Source organism: Hordeum vulgare, chromosome 4H (assembly GCF_904849725.1).
Source record: "Hordeum vulgare subsp. vulgare chromosome 4H, MorexV3_pseudomolecules_assembly, whole genome shotgun sequence".
Classification (NCBI taxonomy): Eukaryota; Viridiplantae; Streptophyta; class Magnoliopsida; order Poales; family Poaceae; genus Hordeum; species Hordeum vulgare.
This window is the reverse complement of record NC_058521.1, coordinates 167,231,419-167,240,735: the sequence shown is the minus strand read 5'-3', so window position 1 is coordinate 167,240,735 and position 9,317 is coordinate 167,231,419.

Below are 9,317 nucleotides of genomic sequence, written 5' to 3'. Positions count from 1 at the left end.
ACTTCAAGGGAAAACCAACGCAAGCTCAATAGGTAGTAGTGACCCATGTGCCTATAAAAGGAGGCCCTTAGCTCATTCACACAAGCAGGATGTAGGGTTTTACGCATAAGCGACCCGAACCTGGGTAAAAAGACTTGCTGGGTGTTGATCGTTAACTCTGCTCTTGATGTTGTCTTTCCCCGCCCTACGATCATAAGGGTTTCCCTTTGATTCCCATAGGTGTCGACCTAGCATCACCGACAAACTTCCACTTACCAAAGGAACTTCACTCCCCGGCAACGGCGCCAAAAAAGAGTCTTGATGACCCACAAGTGTAGGTGATCTATCATAGTCATTTCGATAATTAAGAGTGTTGAACCCAAAGAGGAGCAGAACGAAATGACAAGTGGGTTTTCAGTAAGGTATTTTGTGCAAGCACTGAAATTATCGATAACAAATAGTTTTGTGATCAGGTAATTTGTAACAGGTAGCAAGTAACAAATGCAACATTGGTGCAGCAAAGTCGCACAATCCTTTTTGTAGCAGAGGACAAGTGTGGACAAACTCTTAAATAAATAAAAGCGCTCCCGAGGACACATGGGAATTTATGTCAACCTAGTTTTCATCATGCTCATATGATTCGCGTTCGTTACTTTGATAATTTAATATGTGGGTGCACCAGTGCTTGGGTGCTGCCCTTACTTGAAAAAACCTCCCACTTATGATTAACCTCTCTCGCAAGCATCCGCAACTATGAAATAAGAATTAAAATAAATCCAACCATAGCATAAAACCTATGGATCCAAATCAGCCCCTTACGAAGCAACACATAAAATAGGGTTTAAGCTTCTGCCACTCTAGCAACCCATCATCTACTTATTACTTCCCAATGCCTTCCTCTAGGCCCAATTAATGGTGAAGTGTCATGTAGTCGACATTCACTTGACACCACTAGAGGAGAGACAACATATATCTCATCAAAATATCGAACGATTACCAAATTCGCATGATTACTTACAACAAGACTTGTCCCATGTCCTCGGGAACAAACCTAACTACTCACAAAGCATGATCTTGCACCAAGTAAATCAACTAGCATCAACTACAAGGAGTAATCAACACTACTAGCAACCCACACGTACCAATCTGAAATTTTGAGACAAAGATCGGATACAAGAGATGAACTAGGGTTTGGAGGGGAGATGGTGCTGATGAGGATGTTGATGAAGATTGCCCCCGTATCGATGAGAGGATCGTTGGTGATGATGATGGTTTCGGTTTCCCCCTCTGGGAGGGAAGTTTCCTCGGCGGAATAGCTCCGCCGGGGCTCTAGATTGGTTTTGTCGAAGTTCCGCCTCGAGAAGGCGGTGCTACGTCCCAAAAGGTCTCCCTTGTTTTTTTCCAGGTCAAAACCCTTCATATAGCAGAAGATGGGCGCCGGAGGCGTGCCAGGGGCCCCACAAGCCTGTAGGGCACGGCCAGGGGGGTATGCCGCGCCCCTGGCTTGTGACCTCCTGGTGGGTCCCCTATGGTATTTCTTTCGCCCATTATGTTTTATATATTCCAAAACAATTCTCCTTAACTTTTCAGAAGTTTTGGAGCTGTGAAGAATATGTCTCTCAGATTGGCTCCTTTTTCCAGTCCAGAATTCCAGCTGTCGGCATTCTCCCTCTTCTTGTAAACCTTGTAAAATAAGAGACAAAAGGCATCAGTATTGTACCATAACGTGTATTAACAGCCATAATGCAATAAATACTAATATAAAAGCATGATGCAAAATGGACATATCACAGGCACAACGAGAGAAGCGAGACCAATAATTTCATCTTTACAACGCAATTCTTTGTCATGGGGTTTTATATGAAACTTAGAGAATTTGGACTCATGAGACACATCCCCAAAACTTATAGTAACCGTTTCTTTCTCACAATAAATCTTATCATTAAAGGTATTCAAGAAGGATCTACCGAATAGAATGGGACAAAAATCATCTTATGGGGAACCGAGAACAAGAAAATCAGTAGGATACTTTATTTTCCCACACAAGACTTCAACATGTCTAACAATCCCAATTGGTATAATATTATCCCTATTAGCAAGCTTGATGGTTGATGCCTACTACACAACCTTCTTCTTGTAGACTCGTGTTGGGCCTCCAACCGCAGAGTTTTGTAGTACAGTAGTAAATTTCCCTCAAGTGGATGACCTAAGGTTTATCAATCCGTGAGACGCGTAGGATGAAGATGGTCTTTCTCAAGAAACCTTTCAATCAAATAACGAAGAGTCTCTTGTGTCCCCAACACACCCAATACAATGGTGAATTGTATAGGTGCGCTAGTTCGACGAAGAGATGGTGATACAAGTGTAATATGGATGGTAGATATAGGTTTTTGTAATATGAAAATATAAAAACAGCAAGGTATCAAATAGTAAACAACGAGCAAAACATTGTACAAATGCTTGGAAACAAGGCCTAGGATCCATACTTTCACTAGTGCAAGTTCTCTCAACAATACTAACATAGTTGAATCATATATAAATCCCTCAGGTGCGACAAAGAGTTCACTCCAAAGACAAAAATAGTGGAGAACAAATGAAGAAATTCTTGTAGGGTACGAAAGCACCTCAAAGTTATCTTTTCTGATCAATCTTATGAGCTATACCTATAAGTGTCATGAACATCCCTAGAGTTCGTACTAAAATAACACCTTGAGATACACATCAACCAAAACCCTAATGTCACCTAGATAATCAAATGTCACCACAAGTACCCATGGGCATGATTATATGATCTGCATCACATAATTTCAGATTCATCATGTTCAATCCAACACAAAGAACTTAAAAGAGTGTCCCGAAGTTTCTATCGGAAATTCAAGATGAAAACATGTGCCAACCTCTATGCATAGATTCAAAAGGTCACAAAACCCGCAAGTTGATCACCAAAGCATACATCAAGTGGATCAATAGAACATCCCATTGTCACCACAGATATCCCACCGCAAGACATACATCAAGTGTTCTCAAATCCTTAAAGACTCAATCTGATAAGAAAATTTCAAAGGGAAAACTCAATTCGTCACAAGAAGATATAGAGGGGAAAACTCCATATGATTCATCTATATTAATAAAGCTCGCGATACATCAAGATCGTGTCATCTTAAGAACACGAGAGAGGGAGAGATTGAACACATAGCTACTAGTACATACCCTCAGCACCGAGGAGGATAAATCACACATTATCATGGTGAGAAAGAGAGATTTGTTGATGGAGAGGTGCAGCCCCGAAGAGATGGAGGCGATGGCGGCCACAACACTGGCGACGGGTGGCGGCGGTGGCAACGGGTGGCGGCCCCTTGCCCCTCCTTCTTCCTTGGTCTTGGTGCTGCAATGGAGGAGTCTCTCCCCTTTTTGGTTACCGCCAAGGGAGAGGCAAATTCGTGGCTCTTGGTTTCACTTCCAAAATTAGGGGTTTTCTCTCATTAATGTGCCTTTGTGATTCTCTAGGGACCTCCGATGGATGGACCCTTGATTCAATGGCTCTCGGGCACCTCTAGAACCTTCATAGGGGATCCTCACAGCCCTCATGAGTCTGCAAAGTCGTGACTTGGCCGAGTATATCAGATATGTTAAGAGTTTGACTCAATCACGTCATCAATTCTCGTGATCCTGTAATCAGATATTTTCCTTCAGTAAATCGGGTCTCCAGATCGCATACGAACTCCGTTTTGGACAAATTTGTAGACCAGAATAATTGCCACAAAATTCCCCACACGTTCCTCGTTTCAGATTTTTCCATTTGACTCCATCTACGGGTGTCAAACTGACGAACTCTAAAAACTGTTTGTACACAGATTTCAGGAGTGAGGGTCCTCCTCCAACAAGGCTCCTTTTGCGTTTTATTTGAAAATTTCTCATTAATTCCTACAAATTAAAGTGTGAAACAAGAACTTAATTTTGCAAACATTAATAGGTTAGTCCCAAAAAATAATATAAAATTGTAGTAAAATGATTGTAAAAAACATCTAAGAATGATAATATAACAACATGGAACAAGCAAAAATTATAGATACGTTGGAGATATATCATTGGTAACATCAATTTCTTCTAATTCAGCTGGTGCAACATCATTCATAATTTATTGGTATAAGGTAAATGGAATTTCACCCACACTAGCACCCACATCACATAAGCCATGATAATAATGATTTCCTATTTTAATAGAAACAACAGGCACGCCAACAATAGGTCTATGTTTACCTTTAGTATCATGTCTAGAAATTCTAGCAGCTTCATCACAGAAATGAATGACATGCCCATCAATATTATCAATCAAGAGATCTTTAACCATAGGAATATTAGGTTCAACTTTAATTTTTCAGGAGGTATAGGTGTTCTAGCACAATTCTGACGAACCACAGTTGAAGTTTTAGCATGTTCCTTTATTCTAATAGGAAAGGGTGATTTCTCAATATAAGCAGTAGGAGTAACAGGATCAGTATTATAAATAATAGTTTCTTCTTCAACTTTAACAGGTTCAACCACTTTAACTTCAATGGGAGGATGATATTTAAACCACTTCTCATTGGAGAGATCAACATGAGTAGCAAAAGATTCACAGAATGAAGCTACTACCTCAGAGTCAAGTCCAAATTTAGCGCTAAAATCACGAAAAGCATCAGTGTCTATAAAGGATTTAACACAATCAAACTTAATGCTTATACCTAACTCATTACCTTCGTCGAGTTCCTAATCTTTAGAGTTGCGTTTAATTCTTTTCAATAAGTCCCATTTGAATTCAATATCCTTCTTCATAAAGGAACCAACACAAGAAGTATTGAGCATGGATTGATCATTATGAGAGAGCCAAGCATAAGAATTATGAATAATAATTTCTCTCGGGAGCTCATGATTGGGGCATCAATATAACATTGACTTAAGCCTTCCCCAAGCTTGAGCGATTCGTTCTCCTTCAGGAGGCCAAAAATAATAAATATAATTCCAATCACGATGAACGAGATGCATAGGATAAAACTTCTGATGAAATTCCAATTTCAATCGGTTGTAGTTCCATGATCCAATATCATCACATGGCCTATAACAAGTCAATGCCTCCTCCTTCAAAGATAAAGAAAATACCTTCTTCTTGACATCATCCTCGGGCAGAACTGCAAGCTTAAATAATCTACAAATTTCATCCACATATATTAGATGCAAATCAGGATGTAGAGTTCCATCTCCTGCATAAGGATTAGCTAGCAGTTTTTCTATCATACCAGAAGGAATTTCATAATAAATATTTTCAGTAGGTGCAGCAGGTTGAGGAGCATCTCTTTCTGATTCCTCTCGGGGTGAAGATACCTCGAACAAGCCCCTCAAAGGAATATTTTCCATAGTGACAAGTGACAACAAATTTCAGTACAATATATAAATTTTTCCTTACCAAGTTCCACTCACCAAAGGCGCTTCAATCCCTGACAACGGCACGACAAAAGATTCTTTATTTACCCACAAGTATTGGGGATCTATCGTAGTCCTTTCGATAAGTAAGAGTGTCGAACCCAACGAGGAGCACAAGGAAATGACAAGCGGTTTTCAGTAAGGTATTCTCTGCAAGCACTGAAATTATCAGTAACAAATAGTTTTGTGATAAGGTAATTCCTAACGGGTAGCAAGTAACAAAAGTAACAAAGATGCAGCAAGGCGGACCAATCCTTTTTGTAGCAAAGGACAAGCCTGAACAAACTCTTATATAAAGCAAAGCGCTCCCGAAGACACATTGGAATTTCTGACAAGCTAGTTTTCATCATGCTCATATGATTCACGTTCGTTACTTTGATAATTTGGTATGTGGGTGGACCGGTGCTTGGGTGCTGCCCTTACTTAGACAAATATCCCACTTATGATTAACCTCTCACGCAAGCATCCGCGACTACAAAAGAAGAATTAGCCCCTTTCGAAATCTCAAAGGGAAAACTCAATTCATCACAACAAGAAGAGAGGGAGAAACACCATATGATCCAACTATATTAACGAAGCTCATGATACAACAAGATCGTGCCATCTTAAGAACATGAGAGAGAGATTAAACACATAGCTACTGGTAAAAACCCTCAGCCCCGAGGGTGGTCTACTCCCTCCTCATCATGGTGGCCATAGGATGATGGAGATGGCCACCAGAGATGATCTCCCCTCTCCGCCAGTGTACTCGAACGTCTCCATATTGATTTTTTGTCAATATAGATAGTTTTGACTGTGAAGTTCTCATCTAAGGTCATTTCTGGAGGTTTCTATATTTGTAGGATATTTGGGTGTTGGAATTACGCCAAGATGGGCCTCGAGGCGCCCACTAGGTACCAGTGCACGCTTGGGGGGGGGGGGCTGGCGCGCCGTGGTGCCTAGTGGGCACTAGAGGGTCCCCCTCTGGTAGTTCTTCGATCCAGTATTTCTCTTTTCTTCCAAAAAAATGTCAAATTTTTTCATCCAATTCCGAGATTTTTTTTGCACAAATAACAACACCACGGTAGTTTTGTAGAAAACAGCGTCACTCCGGGTTAGTTCAATGTAAATCATATCAAAACCCTGTAAAATTGTTGTAAACATGGCATGGATACTTCATAAATTATAGATACGTTGGAGACGTATCAGCATCCCCAAGCTTAATTTCTATTCGTCCTCGAGTAGGTAATTGATAAAAGAAATAATTTATGAAGTGTGAATGCTAGCATAGTGTATAAGTTTGATCAATGATAATTTCAATCACTTCTCCTAGTATCGTAAGAGCAACTCTTTCTCATAAAACTCATCATGATAAAGTGGCAATTGAACACAGATTTTTGGATGTGGAATGCTACCTATCATATTCCTCATATACTCTTTTATGTTGTAGGATGGACATTTGAACTTGAATGATTCAATGCAATAGTGTATAATTTGGCATGAAAACTTTAATGCTCAAGCATATCAGCAAGCAACCAAGTCTTTCAAAATATCAACGCTAAAGAATGCTATCCCTAGCCCATCACACTCAATCATTGATCAATTCTTGCAACACACCAGAATATTACCTACATCCAATGCTCAAGTATGATAACAGTGTTATGTAGTTGGTGCTTTATAAGAGAAGATGGAGACTCAAATAAAAAATAAAAATTGCATAAAATTAAATAGATAGGCCCTCATACAGGGAAGTAGTGATTTGTCGAGGTGCGCGAGCTCAAAGCTTAAATAGAGAGATAAAATTTTCTTTGTATTTCGGGACTGGGCATCCCCATTACCGCCATGCTCTCGCGTAATGACAAGTGAATAAAAACTCATATTGAGAATAACCTATTTAATATGGAAGATACCGGCCACCCGGGGCCGCTTCATGAGCGGTACGGGAACACATAACCGAATTTTATTTTGAACATTAGAGTTGGCACATACAAATTTACTTGGAGTCGCACTAAAACACCGCATATAGATAGGTATGGTGGACTCATTAGGCACAACTTTGGGTTTAGGATTTGGATGCACAAGTAGCATTCCCGCTTAGTACAAGTGAAGGCTAGCTAATAGATTGACAAGCGCCCAACCAAGGAACGAAAACCATCATAAGCGAACATTAAACATAATAACACCGAATAATGCAACACAAGTAGGATGTAATTTCGTAGCATAATTATTGACTTCATGTGCATGCATAGGGAATCAAAAATAGTAAAACACTTATTCTTACTAAAGCATAATTACTCATCAATACAACTCACATATCACTATCTTCATATCATAAAACTATTGCAAAAATCAAGTTTAACATGCAATGATCTTCATGGAAGTTTTTATATCTCCTTCGGATATCTATCACTTTGGGACCAATTTCATTTAAAGCAAATTGTCATTGCTAGTAACAAGTTCTCAAACAAATATAAGTGAAGAATGAGAGCACAAGTTTCTTTAAAATTTCCAGCTTTTAAAATAATATAAATGAAGCAATAGAGGATTTCTTCAAAGTAATAGCACCACAATGCTCAAAAAGATATAAGTGAAGTACTAGAGCAATTCAATCAAACTACTCACAAAAGATATAAGTGAAGATCAATGAGTAATCAACAAATTAAGTAGCTATGCGAGGACTTTCTCTCAATAAAGATTTTTAGATATGATATTTTATTTCAAACAGGAAATAAAACCAAAGACACTCCAAGAATAGCACATACCATGTGGACAAATAAAAATTTAGGCTCAACATAGCCTAACCGATTGTTGTTGATGAAGAAAGGTCGGATGTGTAGCATCCCCTGACGGGGTTATGTACCAAGGGTAGGGTCATAGGCCTGACCTACATGTCCTACCTAAGAGCACAACATTAAAGACTTAAAGATTTCAAGGAAGATTTCGACTGACTCGCCATGGGTCAGTCGGTAGTGCATCCACTTGGAGACTTTCTCCTTCCACTCGACAGAAGACTTCCACTCGGAAGAATAAGAACCCAGTCGACCGCAGAAGTCCAGAAGCCACCCCAGGGAGGCCAAAGAGCAGGCATTCGACTGGTCATCATAAGTAGCATTTATTACATACGTTATGAGTAACGCATGCCTATATGTTCATTACTCAAACCCTTGTTGTCTGGGCCTTTATGAGGGGTAGCACACTCTATATAAGCCACACCTCCCCTAGGGCACAAGGGTTTGCACCCGCTGTAGCACACACTCCACACGACAAGAGCTCCTGATCACTAAGACGTAGGGCTGTTACCTCCACGAGAGGGGCCTGTACTCATACATCGTGTGTACAAGCTTGCCATAGCTAGGACTCTGCCCTCCCCTTTTGTACCCCTGACCTCCACTGTCAGGTTCGTTCCCACGACTGTTGGTACCCACCATGGGGCAGGCGTCTAAGCGACTCTCGGGAAGTTTGTGACTTTCATTCTTCGTCATCTCTTTCGGTGGGGATTTGTTCTTGGGCCACGAGATCCGTCTCGGCGCGCTCGTCTTCATTGACGATGACTCGGCATGGCTTCAAGAGGCACCTCTCGACGTTGAGACGCTCCTGACCCGCGGGGCAATGCACTTCCGTGCAAGTTCCTGTGGCGTTCTCCTTCGGAAGCCATCGACCCCAGTGTTGACTGTTCTCCCCACTACTCGTACCCACAAGCGATACGGTCGCTCACGACTCCAGCGATGGGTGAAGCACGAGGTGGCTCGCCAGACGTCGTCTCCATAGATCGAGGCAATCGAGCCCGCTGAATCACTTCGCGGTGCGTTCGACTCGGTGTCATATCAGTCTTATGTCCCTTCCGAGTTTGAGCTACGATCCTGCGGCTGAGGTTATCATGGCAGGTTCTATGAGAGACC